The sequence below is a fragment of the Thermobia domestica genome, chromosome 11, assembly GCF_964235325.1.
Source record: "Thermobia domestica chromosome 11, izTheDome1.hap1.1, whole genome shotgun sequence".
NCBI classification, from domain to species: domain Eukaryota; kingdom Metazoa; phylum Arthropoda; class Insecta; order Zygentoma; family Lepismatidae; genus Thermobia; species Thermobia domestica.
This window is the reverse complement of record NC_137464.1, coordinates 7,721,158-7,742,302: the sequence shown is the minus strand read 5'-3', so window position 1 is coordinate 7,742,302 and position 21,145 is coordinate 7,721,158. Positions and strand designations below refer to the sequence as shown.

At 34.9% G+C, this 21,145-nt stretch overlaps 1 long non-coding RNA gene across 2 annotated transcripts in view; it reads right to left on the bottom strand.

Moving 5' to 3' along the window:
- Positions 1-21,145, bottom strand: part of LOC145663858 (uncharacterized) — a 291,254-nt gene that overhangs the window by 139,874 nt on the left and 130,235 nt on the right. The window contains exon 2 of one of the 2 annotated variants that reach the window (XR_014127283.1): positions 18,142-18,166. The exons of the other annotated variant lie outside the window; for it this stretch is intronic. This is a non-coding gene — a long non-coding RNA (uncharacterized LOC145663858). The remainder of the gene's footprint in view (positions 1-18,141; positions 18,167-21,145) is intronic. 2 annotated transcript variants of the gene reach the window in all.

Below are 21,145 nucleotides of genomic sequence, written 5' to 3'. Positions count from 1 at the left end.
ATGGCAATTCGTGGAGAAAATCCAATTTTGTAGGATTTTTTGACATTAATTTTTCGAATAGGGATAAAGGTAATTTTCATCAAAATTTTCAGCATATACGGGACTTATTATTTGCATATTTCATCAACGCTAGCAAAACTCTCTATGCGCAGAAAGTTGGGTAATGACACTTGAATAAACTAGAAATCAGTATTAATTTTCAAATTTTGTTTCTATTTGAAAGTGCATGTCAGTGTGAAACATTTACGCAGGGACTTGTGAAGCTCAAAAACCAAGCAAGGACAAACATAAATTGTACTCTGGATTTTTTTAAAATCATGAATGAAAGAAAATAAATTACCACACGAAAAACAGCCAATTTCTAAAATGTCCCACACGGAATAATTGGAGAATGCAGTTTTTGACTAATTTCATTACGTTCAGTAGAACAACGTGGCGCAAAGGTGTCATGAAGATACTAAATTCTGTCAACAAAATGTATTTGTTTTTATCAACAATTTCAATAGTGTCTTTTAATTAGGGAACATACTTATTAGGAATTTAGAAGATCGAAATTTGAGAATAATTCACTCAAATATCGGAGAAATTTTCGTACTTTATAAGTTTTGAAAATTTTCTACTTAGTATAGCGCGTGGGAAATTCAAGAGAAAAATGGGAATTTCTACCTTTCAAGATGGGATTTTGTAGTGTTCCAGGTTGGTATCACTGTGTGAATTATTTTGTTCGGATGTTGAAGTGTGTTAAACTTTTGCCACAGTGAGCATTTTAGACCTGAACCTTGTGAACCATAGTAGTAGAGACAAATTGCAAACCACTTGCTGTAAGCTTGAATTGCAAGTCGTCAAAAGCATGCCGCAAACTGGATTCCACTGACTAAGTTACATTAGGGCGACCTTACATTCAGTGTTCCATTCAAGCTTGACGCAAGCGTTTCACAAGCCAAGTCAAGTCAATAGCCAATGAACAGGCAATGATGCTATGACGCTCTGCGAAGAGTCTAAAGCATCGCTTGCAAGTACAACAAAAAGCAGATTGTATGAAAGCATGCGTTTCGAGTGCAAGCGTAGAAAGCCAAGAGGCAAGCACGCACCAACTAGCCGAAAGCTTTGGGGACCTTGCTACTAGGGAAGGTTTGTTCGGAAACCGAAACGGAAGTTTTCCTCTTAGATATTCCTACGCGTATGCTAACCCTATATTTATTAAGAAACACATTTTCTAGTTGAAATATACATGCGCATTTGTTGAGATTCATCCAATTTAAGTTTGAACATATTTTCTAGTTGAAATATACATGCGCATTTGTTGAGATTCATCCAATTTAAGTTTGAACATATTTTCTAGTTGAAATATACATGCGCATTTGTTGAGATTCATCCAATTTAAGTTTGAACATATTTTCTAGTTGAAATATACATGCGCATTTGTTGAGATTCATCCAATTTAAGTTTGAACACATTTTCTAGTTGAAATATACATGCGCATTTGTTGAGATTCATCCAATTTAAGTTTGAACACATTTTCTAGTTGAAATATACATGCGCATTTGTTGAGATTCATCCAATTTAAGTTTGAACACATTTTCTAGTTGAAATATACATGCGCATTTGTTGAGATTCATCCAATTTAAGTTTGAACACATTTTCTAGTTGAAATATACATGCGCATTTGTTGAGATTCATCCAATTTAAGTTTGAACACATTTTCTAGTTGAAATATACATGCGCATTTGTTGAGATTCATCCAATTTGTTTGATTAATTTGAAATATTTTTCACGTTTGGAACATAAACCGAATTTTCATCGTATTTGCGTGTAACTTATTATATTATTCTATATGTACTATAGAAGGAATTTTTCTATATGTACTTCCTGGAGGAGTCGTTCCAGTGTTTGTATATTACGTCTAAAATCTAACATATGGTCCGGTCTACGATTAATTTTGCTTTCGTTTCCTACCATCTTTATACGTGTAAAACCTTCCGTCAAATTATTAGCTATTCCTACATTTGTTTCCATTGGTAACGCTGAAGGTAATATATATGTGACATATGTAAGAATTAACATTAGCTGTATTACACTAACCGCATGCAGCATGGATTTAAGGCAGGTCAACGTAACACTAATGTATTACTAAATCTATCCTAAGACGAGTAAACTGAAATCCTACTGTATAATTACATTCTGATTCCATCCCTCCTGTATAAATCCTAAAACTCAACCAGTGTTTCCACCTCTGTAATTGTGCTCTCCCCGTCGAAGATCCTTCTGAACTTTAGAAATTCTCGTTTCTCGTTTTTTTTTTTTTTCATAGGTTTTGCGAATTTAACCATAACTGTGCTTATCTAAAAGTATTTGGCAACAGTGATTTAAACCTGGTCAAGAAACTAGTTAATCAATTGGAATGACCAGAGAAGTAAAATAGTCGCCGTGATAGTAGAGACGAAACTTTGTCCTCGTAATCCAAAAGTGGGAGAAATGTATTCATAAGTATATCTACAGACAGAATATGTGTCGGTTACGATTAGTAACCTAATCTCGTATGTGTATACGAAAAATTAAAGTAAAGTGAAATGTTTGGACACCAGAAAAGGGTGCTTTGATAATTTTGTGTGATATTAACGCTCATCGCTAACTACGAGATGGGACTCGTAAATTTACTCATCTTTATATATGGGAAAAGACTAATTTAAACCCTCATATAAAGTTTTCTCCCTCCCTTCATTCAGTTATGATCTTGTAAAATATAAATATATTTTTTGAAATTTTTACCATATGTTCCAAAAATTTAAGTGAATATATATATGTCATCACAACGCTATTGTCCAATTTCACATGTAGATTGATACATTCATATGTATATTGATTGCATATTCATAATAATTTGTGTCTAATTCTAGAATGAATGTAATAAATGTTCACCAAATTGTAGTTAGATTGTTTCTTTTAAAACTATTATTACCCATGTTAATACGCTGTCCTGTATGTATATGAGTGTGTGTGAATGAATGACAAATTTAGTCTTAAGTAGTAGCATTTAATATTGATTTACTATGATAGTATTCATAATAAGTGTGTAATAGCCTCTCATATTGGTTAGTGTATGAGGAAGGTTATGAAAGATAACCGATTCTAAAATAGTTTAAATCAGCTCTAGGAGAAAGCCAAAATAACAGGATGAGCCAGAATAACTCATTCTCAGAAATCTTGAAACTTCTATTTGCGGAATATATATATATATTACTTTAATTTTTTTTCCTGGCTGATTCAAATGTGTGGTCGATCTCCACTATGGGAATTCAGATACTGGATAAAGATAATGTAGCATTTGGAAATAACAGATACACGATTAAATTAAAACTTCTCGTCACCTGGGCTGGGTAGTTCCCTGGATCCAGGTCAGGGTCGTATGAGGGAACATGTGTCTCTTTCGGATCACTTCAGAATTGATCCTTAAGTACTAACCTTCGATTATTATTCACCTATTAATAACTATACAAGTTCCTTCACCATATTTACAAAATTATCCAGTAATCCTTTATCTCTAGTTTCTTCTTTCTTGCTCCTTTTCCTCTTCCTCTTTTCCTCCTTTCTCCTACCTCCTTCTCTTCTTTCTCACTCTTTCCTTTCTTCTTTCTAATAAAATTGAAGAGGGGTCGTGACTGGGAGTTGTCATCATAGACACGGTCATTAAATTGTTTTGATGTTTGTCTTCGGAAGTCCGATATGAATTAGTAAATCCTATAACAAGCATCTGAAGCTAGAATATTAAAATTCATTTAATTTAATTTTATATTTTGACTGAATTATCAAAATTACAAGATTACAGTTCAAAAGTATATCGACTCCCCGTTCCCATTCACGACACGTTTTTTTCTCTTCAAAAGGAAACTTTGCTTGTATGCAAAGCTGCGCTCTAAAGGGTTAAGTTTATGTGTCTATTGCGAAAGTTTGAGCAAAATTATACTTTTGGTATTAAAGTTATGCCATTTTCAAATCAGGTACTGTTTTCGTGTTTACTCTGTATATAATTAGTACCGGTATGCGATGTGTATTCAATATAGTCCTCTTCTATATAACGTAATAAATACATAAATGTGAAACAAAATAGAACATTAATATCGATTTTCAGTTCTAAATCCTAGAAATCATACAGCCATTTCATTACTGTGTATCTTCTTTAGCCTAGCCGGCTTAACCCACAAACGCTCCTTGTGCCACCAGTGACCCACTTTATTTTTCACTACGTTACATGGGCTATATCATTCATTTAGCCAAAAGCCCGTTGTTCCACTTCAGGCACACTACCCGTTCTCTTGTTGTACGAATTTCGTTCAGTTTTCTTCTCAGGTTTTCGATGTAACACGGTATTGTTCAAGGCAGTTGCTAACGAATAAAACTGGTCTTGGGCGTTTAATCGTGGGACGTAAAACTCAAAAAAAAAATCCTCTGTAATAATTAGTTTATTACGACTCTTAATCATAGATGTCGCTCATTACCCTTATAACAGCATTTCTACGATTTCATACCTAGGTACATAACAAGAATATATAGCATCATACATGTCAAACGTTAGATAAATTAATGCATCCTGTGAAAAACTATTAGGGCATATTGAAACTATCGATACATCATACCCACAAGCAATCTACAGACAAAGAAGGTTAATATAACTGACAGTAAGCATCAAAAATTTTATGAGCTGCTTCGATACAGTAGTTTAATACATAATGGTTAGACAAATATCTGTGTAATCCTAACTATAAATAAAACTACATGAACTGATAAAATAAAGGGGTACTTCCGGTTGACGTGGAAAGTTGAAATTAGACATGATAGTACATTTCTGGGACTAACCCACAGGAAAATTGTCAAAAGTGAACATTTTTAATTTTTAAGGGATCTAAAGGGGGGATGAAGAAATTCCCCATGTCATTTAAACGGATCTTCTTTTGATCCATAATCTCATATTTTAGGTACTTGGAATTGAAAAAAAAAACTTGAAATTCAGTATACTTATACGTCTGCTATAGGATTATTTAAGAAAATCTCTAAAAATAAAAATTTCCAACTTTAGAGTGGTTTTATGGGGAACTGAAAATGTACCCGATGTTATTTATATGAGACACCTTTCACACCTCAAAAGTATTGGGTACTTCCTGTAAGGATATTTGACGCGGAAAACTGAAATTTGGCTTCGGAACTAACCGACATTAAAATTGCCAAAAGTGAATATTTTTAATTTTTATACGGTCTAAAGGGCGATGAAGAAATTCTCCATGTTATTTAAATGGCTTTTCTTAGACCTATAATCTCATACTTTAGGTACTTGGTATTCGAGTGAAAATTTTAAATTCGGTATGCTTGTACGCTTTTGTTAGCGTTACCTAAGTAAATCATCAAAATTTAAAATTTCTAAATGTAGAATAGTTTTATGAGGAACTGAAAAATCTCTCCCATGTTATTTATATGGGAAATCTTCTACACCCCAAAATGTTTAGGCACTTCTGGCAGGATTAGAATGATGAAATTTGGCATGATTGTAGCCTTCACAGGAAAATTGCCAAAAGTGAATATTTTTAGTTTTTAAGGAGTCTAAAGGGGGATGAAGAAATTTCCATATTATTTAAATCGGCATTTTCTTGGGATACAAAGTCTTATCTTTTAGATAGTTGAAATACAAAAATAAACTTGAAATTGAGTAGAATTATGGGCTTAAGAGGTGCGAGGCCGTCGGCTGAGTAAACTTGGGGGTTTGGGGGCGAAGAATCAGACAGAGAGCACATGCTCTTGTTAAGAGTCGAAATAGTGCAATCATAATAGCAAGCAAGGACTTTGTCTTCAGAATTATTAAGTTGGTGAATTGTACAATTCAAGACATATTTTGATAAGTTTATATAGTTTTTCCTGAAAGGTGCCTAGTGACGTTAAATTGAAGTTGAATGGGCGTGTTAATTGGAATGTTATCAAAGCACTATTTGGTGTATTTTGGAATTTCTTTTCCTGTTTTAACTGACAATGTGATATGCCTAGTAACAGTGAAGATTTTAATTAAATATCAAAGGTATAATCTTTATGAACATTTAATGCTAAGGAATTAAGTGAAAAATGGAAACGGCAAAGTGTGATCTAAAGGAACATTTAAAACTAGTTAGCATTATTCATCGAATGATTATGCCCTCAATTATTGTATAAGTGTTACAGCAATTCTGTGTATTCACGCGAATTTAGTACAATAATTATTAAAGAGTTCCGTGTACCAGTGGAATTAGTGGAATTTTCTTGCAATTATATTAAACTTTTGATAATCTGAATTCTCTCCACAGTTTTCATAATAGTCTAGTGCTCACGCAAGTTCCTTTATGAAGATTTCTTTTAATAATTTTGTGTGGATCCTATAACCCTGCACCACAGCGTCTTGTTAATAAAATAAATTAAAATAAAAAAAAAAAAAAACTTAAAAGACAGGCGTCGGCACAGCGCTTACCTGGTCAAATTCAGGAAATACGAAGAGCAAATACACGAAATTCACTCATACATAAGAGATTCGAAGCCTTCGGCGGAGCAAACGGGGAAGGGGGGCTGGGGTCAGAGCCTCCAGCTAGTCAAAAGCTAGTTGAGTTCATTTTAAGTTTAACGTCCTTTTCAGCAGCTAGGCTATATGAGAACGTACCTACTGATTAACATGGAATCCGAACCACATGAGCTCCTGCCGGTAACCGTAGTCAAAAGCTAGTCTAATGATAAAATGTTAAATCTTATAATCTTAATCTTCTAATTTCATCCTTGTTCTATGAATTAATAATTGACAATACCGGTACCTGTTTACAATAAAAATTTCAATATTTTCTTGGTTTTATTCGAAATAGTTGTTTCTTCAATAAGTTGTGGGCCATTATTGTTTAACATTTTGCTTGAATTATCTGTAGAAAATCCTGTTCCGTGTCCAAAATAACTTAGCATGTAAACATCATAATAATCTCCAAGTAAATCATACAAATTTGATTAGCCTAAAAATATGTTTTTAATCCGTAACTGTTGGAGGCAAATAATGTTGCGAGAAATGGCCTAAATTGTGAAATTCGTTTCTGTATGATACTTTATCAATGCACCAATCAATTGTACCAAGTCCCGGTGCAATATTGGTTTGCATCTCGCGTTAATAGTATTTCGTGTCTTTCATGAAAAAATGAAATGAAATGAAATCTTTGTTCTATGTCCCATGGTTATGTCGGCTAGGCTAAAGGAGAAGGTGATAATGAGAAATGAAGGAAATGGTATGATGAAGAAAGTGGGAGAAAATGGGAGAACCCCGAGAAAACTCACGTACACGGTGTTTGTCCACCACAAAGTTCACTTGGCACGAGCTGAGATCGAACCACGGACTTCATGCACCAGAAGTGAACCTCTACCACTCAACCACTTCGACCTCTCGTGTCTTTCATATCCAACATGGACTTCAATCCCACCGGGAACACAGTGGACGTGCCCGCTTCATATTTGTAAAACGGTTTTCGTCCCAAAATATTTGAAGTATCTTGATTCAACCATATAACCCAAATCAAAGAGGATCAACCATGTAGCAGTTTGCTACATTCACAAAACAATATTAGGCAAAGTGAATGTGAGAAAAGTAGCACAAAAATTAGTTTTCAATTGTGAAAAAAACAGTTTTTGGCTCTATGAAGGCGAGGGTGAAATAAACTACAAAATAGCAAACTGTTTCTATTTAGACTGCGAACAGCAAAGCGAGTTTAGTTTAGCTAAATACACATAATTGTCAACTAATTTTTAACCATATATTTTAGAGCCTCATTCATATTAGTTGTAGGTTTGTAGGCCTAAAACTTGTTTTCAAAACGTTGCTGATTCTGAGTCTTCACACTATCTTATATCATTATTTTGTTTTTGGCATACACTTTAAGTTTAACTAAAATTTAAGTTTTATCATTTAAGTTTAACTAAAATCATTTAAGTACCATTTAAGTTTAACTAAATTATAAAACAAGGTTGAATTTTACTGTTTGACTAAACAAACAAACTGTAAATGAGTTTGTTTTTAATACTACAGTCCCCCTCCCAAAAAAAACTACAATATCAAAAGTAAGAAAATAAAACATTTTTTTTTAAGTTTTTGTTTGCTTTTTAAGTCAAAATGCCTTAAAATGCAATGTACGAAGACCATTTATTTCAATTCCGGGGAAGGATCCCGGAACCCCGCTTTCTTGGAGAGTATTCCATACATCCCAGTTCCCCCGATAGTCTGTCCTCTCCAAAGTTTGCTGACGCCAATGATATGCGTAATATTAAAAAAAAAAAAAAAAAAAAAGAAAACACCTTGTAAACTCTAAACCTTTCTAGCCTTCATTCGCCTACAATTTTGTAAAATATACCATAAACAATAATGCACGTAATGAGCTTGTTTCTGAAATATTGACAATTATATTTGTTTTTAAATATGTTCCTTAAACATCTCCAAATCTGAAAATTGAAAATATTCCCAATACAATAGTATATTTGGTAGTTACTATCCAAAGAATAAATTGCGTACGTGGGTTACTATAAATCAGTTATAATGTAGTTTTTGTAAACAAGTATTTTTGTATCTTTCTATGAAAACAATTTCCATTGATATCCTTGAAAATACTACAAATATTATCTTTATATTCAAATACAGGCAGATTGTCCACACAAGCTTCACCATCAGCTAAATGTTCCTATCACTATATTCGGCATTACTGCTGTATCGCCGGACCACACGAAAATCAAAGGAAAAAAGGAATATTATTTAGTTTCTCCCCTAAAATGCTAGTTTGTGACTGGCTCACCAGGTAGTGATTATTGTTCGAAATACACTGTGATCATGTGGCATAAAACTAGTGCATAAAACACGAACTAACTTGTGCTAGGTGGTCACTAAAAGCACGAAATTCTATCTAACCGAGTCAGGGCAAAAGCGCAGCAGGGGGAACCAGCGATAGCGGGGAGGTGCGTTTCTATGGAGTAGGTATGTCAGCAGCGTTGGGTATATGCAGAACAAGGATAGTGGAAAAACACTCTATATGTAGAGTTGCCATAATTTTTTGATCTAAAATGCGGACAAGCCTTAAAATAACGACCGATCAAAGATACGGTGCCCAAGCACAGAATAAGTATTTTGAAATTTTTCAGTTTCACCTTTTTAGGTTATCACAAAATTGTTTGCTGTAATACTTAAAACACTATTGGATGTTTTATATTTTTTTCATTAACACAAATATAATAAAACATGCCATTAAATTACGTATATCAAATCTAACCAGAAAGAACCCTGGAATGGAAAAATGAGACACTTTCTAAAAGCGTAACTTACTTCATTAATAGTAACTGAAATATAAGTTATATGACGAAAACAATTTTTTTCGCCTGAGATATTAGCGATTTCCGACTCGAAAATTTTCGGGCAGCTCAAAAAACTGTCAAATACGGACATTTTCCTACTTCATGCTTTGTACGATACGGACACGGACACGGACCCAAAAATACAAAATACGGACACATGGCAACCCTATTTATATGTCATAAAATCCATGGCTTATCTGTTGCACAGCTTTGGAGGAGATACTAAATACCATCTAAACAAAAAGTACCAAAATGTAATAAATTAGGTTAGAGTCGATTAGGTTTGGTTAGATGGTCCTCTTCTTTTCTGTAATTTCAATTCGTTTCTACACTTACAACTGTTCGAATGTTTAGTAGACCATGCCTTTCACACAATCTCAACAACTGACACTCCTTATTTTTGTATAACTCGATAAAACTCAAGCACGATATGTATCGATCTTGTTATTTACGCATCATTTCCACACTGCCTTACCCATAAATCATAAGTGTACCTCTCCGCCAAATAGTCTCTTCCGCCTCCGCATATAGTTCCGCTTACATCAAAAACAACTATTTTGACAACTTCAACTATTGTCCTCACCTTATTTTCACTCACTCTTCCTCACAAACCAAAATAAATTCTCCAATTCATCTGATAATTTTCTAAAATTGGTGAGGCGATACAGCAGTTAACCTCTATTTTTCTATATTCCAATCTAAATTCTGTAATTATATACCCAGCTGTACAGAAACATAACTCTAATATAGCTAAATAATAAATTTATGTCACACAACGTTAGAGGTCTCTTTCTGTACTTCTTACCAATGTTACTATGAGGACTATCCCAGCAATCTCTATGATGTACAGAAGATAAAAGCCGCATACTGGATAATTCTACCTTTTGTAAAATCTATCTTTTAAGACAAAATATTGTACGGTTATGAATACTGAGCCAATGTATAGTAATCAGTCACGTTAATACTAATATAATTCTACAACAATTCATTCATTAATAACAATAGCTTACTATAAAATCACATATATTCAAATTATATTGCTCATGTACAAACATTCGCCCTATATATTTTCTACTCTATTGTGTCAACTAAGCGGTGAGAATGTGCGCCTTTGGCGTGGGAGACCCGGGTTCGATTCCCGGTGGGAGCTCATGGGTTCGGATTCCATGTTAATCAGTAGGTCCCGTCTCATATAGCCTCGCTACTGAAAGGTACGTTAAACTCAAAATCAACTCAATTCTATTCCGTCAATATTAACAGTAATGTTTTCAACGTATTTTTTTTTCATTCGATTCAAATATTTTACGAGGGTCGTTCCGAAAGTAGTGCCTCCTGTTTTTTTTTTTTTTTTCATGGAAACTAATGGAGATACATAAATAACAACCGCACAGTTAAACAGAGCAATATTTCAGCTACAGACTGTCATTTTTCCACACAATTAGTTCTCACCATTCGTTATGCACTTTTGCCAACGATGAACCAGAGCCTGTACGCCGCGCTTGTAAAAATCGGAACCAGCTGAGGCTAACCACTTCCTTACAGCTTTGACAACAGCTTCCGAGTCTTGAAAATGTTCTCCGCATTCAGCTTTGTACACAATTCTCTGATCGTTATCCGGCGATAAGCACGGATGAGTTGATCAAGACGCTTGGGATAACAGCTGTGCAGGGTTGACCGGGCCGTGGCTTGTCATGAACACCCTTTTCACCACCTTGAAAATGCCGTACCCATCGCCTCACATTGCTCACGTCTGTTGTATCGTCTTCATAAACCTTTACCAAGAGTCGATACATTTCAACCGTCGAAAATTCCTTCAACGGTGAGGAATTCAATCACACACCGTTGTTTTATACACATGTAAATATCAGGCTCCATTTTGGAACAGTCCAATGCTGGTGTCAACTACCACAGAACAACGGGACGAGCTGCAAATAAAAGAGGAATGTTCAAGCATTAGCACTACACCAACGACATCTGGAACGGACATACAAAGTCAATACAAAAAATAGGAGGCATTAATTTCGGAACGACCCTCGTATGTCGTTCGTAGTATTTTTCTGCTATTAGGCAAAGAGGATATTAACGTTGAATCCAATAAAAATACTCTTAGTTAAAAACGAATAGGATAACTATGCTACTCGTTGAAAAAGATCAACACCTCATTTAACTCACAAATGATCAAATTAATAGCTACGAGCCTCTTTAATGGTTATCAAAAACAATAATCATCTGTATTTCAATGTAAAATGTGAAGGAAATATATTTAGATATTATTAATCCAAATATATAAAGGTAACCAAGAAAGTTCTGTCGCTTTTTCTGGAGTTCTGTGTTCAATTGGCCCTCACACCATGAGTTGAACGTGAATGGAGATAAGGCGAAGGTCAGTTGTTGGTGTAGGTATATCCAACATACTACCTGGTTGAGGCAGTTCACTTACACCGTAAACTTGCGCAAGGACAGAGTGAACATGGGATCTGCACAGAGCGTCATAAGGGCATGTATGTTGCACGAGTTCAAACTGGGGTCAAACGCCGCTGCAACGGGGCGGAAGATATGCCAGGCCTTTGGTGAGGGTGTCTGACTACGCGGACAGTGTAGTGGTGGTTTAACAACTTTAAGGATGATGACGAAACACTCGAAGACGCACCACGTGCCGGAAGACCAACACATGTACAAAATGAAGATCTTCAAGCAGCAATTGAGGCGAACAGTGGCCAGACATGTGAGGAACTAAGACTACAATTCAGTGTGAGTGGAGAAACCATTCCGCATGACCTCCATCAACTTGGGAAGCACAACAAGTTGGGTCGATGGGTACCACATGATTAAACTCCGGGCCAGAAGGCAAGGCGAGCGGACATCTATGTTTCTTTGCTGTCTCGTTTCAGGATGGAGCCATTTTTGACAGGGCGTTGACATGGGTCTTGTAAAAAGCTCCACGGCGCCGTCATCATTGGTTAGCATCTCAGGAACCAGTTCAAAAACAGCCGAAAGCAGCATTGCAGCAGAAGAAGGTCCTCCTGTGTTTGGTGGACGGTCGTGCATCAAGAACGGCTACTAGCTGGTCAGAGCATCAATGCAACTGTGTACTGTCAGTAGTTGACCAATGTTCAAGAAAAACTCAAAATTCTGGAGCCAGCACTTCTGAATCGCAAAGGGGTCCTCCTGTTACAGGACAACGCTAAGCCCCACGTGACTAGGATGACCCGGGACACCATTTTACCCTTCTGGATGAGAAATGCTATTGCATCCGCCATACTTCCCGGACATTGCACCGTCCGATTATCACCTGTTGGATTCATTGGACAATCACCTTAGATTACGCCAGTTTAAATCCTTAGTAGATGTGCAAAATGCACTTCATACGTTCTTCGCTTCACTGCCCACCAAGTTCTACCGCGATGGAATCCATGGCCTTCCAGAACGTTGTCAGAAGGTCGTGGATGCTGATGGGGACTATTTTTGATCTCCCAGGTACATCATAGGTGACATATCGATGTTCGAAAGTGGTGACTGAAATTGCGACTTAACTTTCTTGGTTTCCTTTATAAAAGCAAACATAACACATAGCATGTTGTCAACATAACTATAACACTGAATAAGTATTTTTCTTCAATTTTATTGAACGAAAGGAACCATACAATATGTTTCAGTAATATTAATTATCAACATTTCGCAATGTTAGTATTACTTCGCCTTATCCGATGTGAATGGGATCCGTTTTAAGATGTGCTACTACCGTACATACAAATTGTTGATGTATTATTAAACAGACAGTAATGGTCCTTTTCCGCCTTGAATATACGCAACCTTATCTACAATAGCAAATACAGTAAAAACTCTCTTCAGTGGACCCTTTATTAAACGGAAACATGTTTTAAACGGAAATATTTCACGGTCCCATGAATTTACTGGAGAAAATCGCGTTAAATACTCTTGATTAAACGGAAACTGTATTATATGGACAACGGAAATGAAAATAGACCTCTTAACGGAAAATTTCAAGTTTCGAAATGCAGCATTTAGAAAGTTTGTGGACATCCTACGAGATATTAGTTATATTTTTAGCAAAAAAGCCAGTGATTTTATTAAAGCAGACATGACGGATATACCTGCTTTAATTGAGAAACATATGGAAAGTCTGGATGGCGAAGAGAAGGTGGAGGAAGAAGAGACATAAAGGATTGAGTTGGAAGAAGAATGTAGGCTAAATACTTATCAATAGTCTGTCAGAAGTTTAAAGGAACTGCAACATTTGCTTTACGTCGAAATGCGTAGTGTGATTTCTGATATATATATTTCTTGGTTCATGCTTAGCGTTGAAAATACAATTGAGAATTATTTCATTAATTATTATATTTAAGGTTTAGTTTTAATTGTAGCTTTTATGACCGCCTCCAAGTCCTTGAACGCCGAGCTATCCGAATAGCATATTCACTTCCAGTGAGAACACCCACTGCCCTTGTATACAACCACACCACTATGCCTCTTCTTCTTGATCATATATACCGCCTCCGCACACGTTATATTGTACAACATATACTAGGCAACCATCCTATCATAGCCGAATTACTGGAGCAAACCCCGGCAGTACCACGCAGAGCTTACCCACCCCTGGACCATCTACCCGCAATATATGAACGAGAGGCACATACAGCTGATTACAACCCTGCTCGTCGCATATATCATAGCCATCCATCCATCTATCCACACTAAACTGCACTCACTTTAATGATTTAATCGTCTCCTATGCTACCGACCACTATGCTTTTTACAATCCAGATGGGCACATAGGCTGATTACAATACTTCCCCAGATTTCATCTCTTCTTTTGACCATCTACCTTCACTTGTATCTCTAATATCTTTCTTACTCTGGCCAAGAGAAGGCGTCACCTTCTAAGGCCCGCCCATCTTCGGATGGGAATGAAATGCGTTTGATGATGATGATGATTCACAAGGAAACACAAAATTTCAATTCTGTAATTTCTTCAAAATTTATCATTGAAAAATTCAGCCATGATGTCTTTTGGCACATCCTTTTGTTTAGATAGTAATTATTTTCTCATTGGAGCAGAGAAATCTCAGCTTCGTTTGAGCCTCATTCCAGATACCGTATCATCATTGGTTCGGTTTCTTTTGATGTGTCGAGATTTAAGGTGCTATCCTTTTGTTGCGTCATCAGAGAGCCAATTAGAGCTCTTCTCCTTGTCATTCTTTGTCTTTCTACTAAAGCTGTATTGAAGATAGGACAGGCATTTCAGTCCCTCGTCCATAAATTGTGAAAACTTTGGAAATCATCACTAAAGTCAATTTAAGTTAGCGGAAATTGTGTGATTAGTGACTGACTAAATTGGAGGAAGTGTTGAAATTTGATTTTGAAAAGCTCAATGGACAGTTAGCAGAGTACCCAAGCAAAACTCGTGGGGAAGCTGATTCGTGGCAACCATGATGCAGTAGAATGCATGGATAGCTGCTGTAAGATGAACTTTCGTATTTTGTGTGCACCATGTTGATTTTTGGATAAAAAGTCAGTGCAAACTAAGTCAAGTAAGTAATTATAGTTATGATCATTTAGTGCAACTGTCTGGATTCGACGAAAATTATTGGTTTGGTGTTATCAACTAGAAATTTCGGTTTGGAAAACAATGATGGTTTGTCTGTGTGAATGGTACGTGTGCAAGATCATCATGCAGTTTTAAACTAAAGTTAAGTTTCCCCAAAGACTGCAATCACATTTATTTGTCATGTGAGTCCGGATATTACTCGGATTAGTCGGTAAAAGTATCACAAATAAAATGACTTGATTGTCGCAATAGATTGGTTTGCGCTCCTTGTGAGTGCAAGTCTCATCCCAACTTTATGTATTAACTTTACAGTAATGTAATTCTGAAAGAAAACAAGTTTACTCGAAACTACAATTGATTTTGAGAACAAAAATACTGCTCATAAAGTATAAATTTTAAATTTTAAACCTCTTTTGACTTGGTAATTAGAAATCCCAAGAAAACATGTACGATTCCCAGTTATGTATTATTTTCACTTCGATAACCTGGTACAGATATACTTTGAACGTGCATCTTGATAACTTCTGACAACAGATTTTCTTTCGAAAACTCGCGGAAGTTATGCTATCCTACGAATAGGAATACGACTCAAACATTTAATATTTTCTTTAACTTATCTTTATTTTATTTTGTCTGAAATCAATAACTTTATTCTGTTTAGTTTGAGTAGTAAAGTTTGACATCCTTCTACGTCTTTGTATTTCAGATGTGATATGGGCTATGAATCCAATGTGAATGTTTTAAGAGTGATATATTTTCATGTTCTAGGTTAAGGTAATTTAGGTTAGCATAGTGTAGGTTAGGATAGGTGTAGGTTAAGGTTACTGTATGTGCCGATATTTTGATTCTGTGTTCCGGTATGTTTGTAAAGTAAAATTTTAGGGAGAAAAGACACAGAAAGTGACAATGTTTCCGTGCACAGAGGGCAGGTGACCAAATGCGTATAAATCCTGTCGCCGGAGTCACTATTTGTTTTCAGAGGCACAAAAGCAACAAAATAAGAAACATTTAATATGAGAAGTTCTAGCCCACTCACCACTGTATGAAACTTTAGTATAAATTGAACGGAATAAGTGTATTGATGTCAACTTGAAGTCAAGATACCAAGTATTTTAATCCTCTCAGATGTCAACATATCTCATTAGTTTTATCAGTAGTACTATTCATGGAAAATTATTCAGTAAGAAATTCAGTATGAAATGAAACATTATGTCTATGTTGTCAGAGTTTTCCTGTTTAACTGAAAAATCGAATATTGTAGAAACATTGAAAGAAATGATTATTTTTTTTTTAAATCTTTATATTGCTCAAGATGGAGCTGTAGCATCTGTGTAAACAAAGCAAAATATTTTCTTTAATAAAATGTAGAAATTGTAATCTGAACGTTTTCTTTCGAGTAGAATTGGGAATTTAAAGAATGCAGTAATATCGAATAACCTTTATAGTGAAAATTTAGATATGTAGTCAAGGTGCAAAATGCATGAGCAGTATTAGAGGTATTTTGAAACTTCCAGTGGGAGGTGAGGTTTCACAAGTTTCGAGTAAAAGAGTTCTTGGTGTGACCGACATAAGAGACGACCGAATACTATGATTTTTTATCTCCAGTTTTCTTGTTTTTTTTTTAAATCTCAGTTTGGATAATGATTTTTTTCTTTCCGTTGCGCTAAAATAAAATTCTGTTTTGAACGTTGTGATTTTTTTTTCTAGTAGGGTATTCAAAAACAAACATCAGGTTTTCCGTAGTTCTCATTGTCAGCATAACTTAGAGGTTGACATCCTGTGTCGGTAGTTTGTGGTTTGCAACCTTTTTCACGAGGGGTTGCGAATTACGGACTGCAGGCCTGGATGCCGAGCTGTGAGTTGTGATTGAAGAGGCTTGGGAATTATCTTCTTTGGGCTTTGAGTTCCATTTTCCGGTGACCACGTTTTGGTGAATGGATCGGTGATTGTTGGTAGCATACCTGCACAGGGCCCAGTAGGTTCGCGACCACCAGTCAGTGATACATTTACACAGTCCATGGTCCGAGGGAAAGTGCACATCATTAATTATTATTACTTATTTTTTATTATGAGAGAGTTACAATTAAGATATGCACAGTATCTTACTTTATCTCAGTATGTCCATTATATGCCAGTATTTTTTTTTGCATGTTCATTATATGCAAGCACTTTTTTTTTTTTTTTTTTTTTTGCATAGGTCTACCTTCGTTAATCGGAAACCTATCTTTAACGGAAATTTTTGCATGTCCTGTTCTATTCCGCTATATACAGGTTTTACTGTACTACTAAATCCTCCCTGACTGATTCAATGATATTAACAACCATTACCTATTCGTAATTACATGAGTTATATATTTTCAAAATTTAAAGCTTATTTTATTAACGCTTACATTATAAAACAATTATTAAATTCCAAATTTTTGCTGTTTAGCCTTCACATAAAATCAAACATGAACAAACTCTGGTATCCTAACCTCCAGACAAGAATAAAAATATTTTAAATGTCGTGTTGAATAATTATTATATCAGTAGCAGTACATTGATGTATTAATAAACAATTATCTCTTTCATTCTTCAACTTTGAAAAATCTCTCGGCTTATATTTATTTATTTATTTTGCCTGTTTTGACTTACAATATGGAGAGTATCTCCTATAAGTTCTTCAGTTGTCATATGCATATAAATGCAAATTGTAATTACAGCTTTATACCATTTGTATTTAACAAAATTATAAACAAACATCACATGTTAAATTAGTTACATCATTACATCATATTCATACATCGTTATCATTTGCAAATTCCTTAACTGAATAATATGCTTTAGAAAGTAACAGAGTACGAATTTTGTTTTGGGTATTACAATTTACCTCTTTATAATGTAATGGAAACATATCTGTATAAGCAAGTAAACAGAAACACTCAATTTACATTGATGTTGACAGTTCTTAGCAATTCAAATAATAATAATAATAATAATAATAATAATAATAATAATAATAATAATAATAATAATAATAATAATAACATACAACTTTGTTTCATTTTCTCCTTAAAATCTCTAACCAAACAACTATAAGCTGTTAAAAAACTTATTAGTCCTGTAGTTAAATAATCAGTTCTGTTATATACAAAAAATGAAAAATAAATAAATAAATAAAGTAATATAGTAATAATAGCAAACTGTAGACTTACGGCTTCCATTTTTCTTTCAGGCTTCCTGGAATAAGATATTGAACGGATGTTAAGAATTTCAGATAATTTAATAATAATAATAATAATAATAATAATAATAATAATAATAATAATAATAATAATAATAATAATAATAATAATAATAATAATAATAAGAAGAAGAAGAAGAAGAAGAAGAAGAAGATAAAATATTAACTTGTTTCCTTTCCTTAAGTTTCTGAGTGTCATGGTAGCCAGGTGAAAACTCTCCCAGTTATATACAGAGTATAATTAGGTAGGCCTATAACAGTGGCGTATTTAGGGGGGACCTCCGGGCTTAACCCCCCTGAAATGTTATTTACTATATTAAAGTAAATGAAATATCTTGCAGAATTTTCATATTTCCAGGACTAAGGTTGGCAAATCCCCCCCCCCGAAACAAAATCGTAAATATGCCACTGGCCTATAATATAATGCTCTTCAGTCAGACACCTTACTACTGTATATCACCATCATAATTTCAATAACATATTTTCAAATAAATGATATAAACGTGATCATATATCATCTCCGAGTTACTAATTCTAAATCTAGCAGTGTTATATATGTTACACCACAAATATTAATGCTCTATTATTGTAGAAGATATTTAGTTTCTATCGAATATCAATAAAAACAAAATTCAGTTGAAATACAGTTTATTATATCGTAATGTATTGTAAAGTTTGGCTTGTGCAGGGATAGAGCAAATTACAATCCTGAATAGTTTTTTTTCCACTATCGGCTTTTATTACAAAATCCATTATTAACAGTATATTACAAATACCACTAGAATGTAATTTCTCTAATACTGGGTAAAAAGAGGTGACCGAAGGCCCGAGCAGTCTGCGGCAGGATATAAACACTGATCCACTTGCCCCGTACAAGAAGCAACCAGCCATACAGAGAAGTAAGTTTGGTTGCCTGCATCCAAGGGGTAATGCTTGCAAAAGCACTTTGTGTTCGTATAAACAAATTATATATCATACATTTAAAAATTATATGAGATATCATGCGAATCGCTTTCACCCGTACTAAAAGAAATGAGTTATATTCGTATAGCATAATAGATGTGGAAGTTACTTAGAAATCAATTATTGTAAAGAGAAATGTATACATTTAACAAATATCTACATTTGCGGTAAATGAGGTAAAAAAAAAATGCTAAGGCAATTGAGTTGAGTTGATTTAGAGTTCAACGTCCGTTTCAGCAGCGAAGCTATATGAGACAGGACCTAGCGATTAACGTGGAATCCGAACCACATGACCCCCACCAGAAATCGAACCTGAGTCTCCCACGCCAAAGGTGTGTACACTAACCGCTTAGCTACGAAGGAGCTCAAATGCTAAGGCAGGTTACGTGTTTCAACAATTACTTTATTATGAGATCGAGCTCCATGACAAAAGGTATGTTTAGCACAGGGATGCAAATAAGCACTCGCCCGGGGCGAGTGATTCATCGGTGCGGGAGAGTATTTAATATCATACCAAAGGTAAGTAAATGATTTCTACTGTGGGATGAGTGCTAGTAGCTTGTTTCTTGGGCGAGTAAAATTTTGTTGCTTATTTGCATCCCTGGTTAAGCATCAATCGTGAGCGACTGTTTCTAATGAAGTCTAGCTGAAATTCCTGAATAGTATATTAGCAGTTAGCAGTGGCGTATTTAGGAGGGCTTCCGGGCTTAAGTTCCCCCGAAATCTTACTTACTATATTCAAGTATATGAAATATCTTGCAGAATTTTCACATTTTCAGGCAAAGCCCCCCCGAAAGTTAGCAAAGCCCCTCTCGAAACAAAATCGTAAATACGCCACTGGCAGTTAGTAATCAAACGCTTAGTATTTGAAGCACAGATCTAATTTGTTCACCAATTAAACAAAAGAAACCATTTTATTGTAGATAATCTAAACTACACCTGTAGTTTCCAATTAGCAGAAATCAGTAGGTTTGAAAAACCATCACTAAATAAGACATCTTCGCTCTAAAATAAATAACCTGTTGTTACTTATCTAAATCATAGACGCCAACTAATTCACAAAATCTCCTTTTTCATTTAACTGACTTAATCCTGATATGCTAGATAATAACTTCAAGCACATAAATATCAATATTAGAAATAGAATTAAGTTATATACAAATAATTTTGTTCATCGAAAAACAATTTAAGAATACACGATCTTCATCTGCAGAATGTTCCTAAAGAACCACAGACACCAAGGCGAAACATACAGAATATTTGTAGATGAGCATCTGAATATTCATAGATCTTCATTATCATTCGTTACCGTTCCGTTTACACCAGCAACAACTGCTTAATTTGAATCAAAGTTTTCATAGGCAGGTCGAAATTTGATCCACAAGTGTCTTTCAAATTGTATGCAGATAGTTTTCCACACACACACACACAGGTTGAATTTAAAATAATCTATACTACACTATGTTGAACATTTATGTTTATCCCATTTTCGAGTAGTAATTATACTAGTATGTGCGTAGGATGTAGGAACTTGGACGATTTGTATTCATATAACGTAGTAAAAACAATAAATTGAGCTAAATATGCTCGGAATAACCCGAAAAGGTAGAAAGAGAAATATATGGATCAAAAGCATGACAGGACTGACAGATATAATCGCGAAAATAAAGGGATTTTTAAAAAGCAGTGGACGAGACACATTGTCAGAAGAACTGATGGCAGGTGGACAAAAGTAATCCTTGACTGGATGCAAATAGTTAAGAAGAGACCTAGGCAATGTAACGAAGACCTAGTACAAGCCAAAGTAACGAAATTAAATAGCACTGTGGGTCAGTTTGAAAACGGACTGCTCAAGACAGATGGTTGCGGATAAATTGGAGATAACTTCATCTAGTGGTGGATCGACAACGGTTGATAATGATGATGATGAATGACAATAGTAATAATCATCATCTCATTAGATAATCATCATCTCCAAAATACCAAACAGGCCTACTTGAAATTTATTAAAT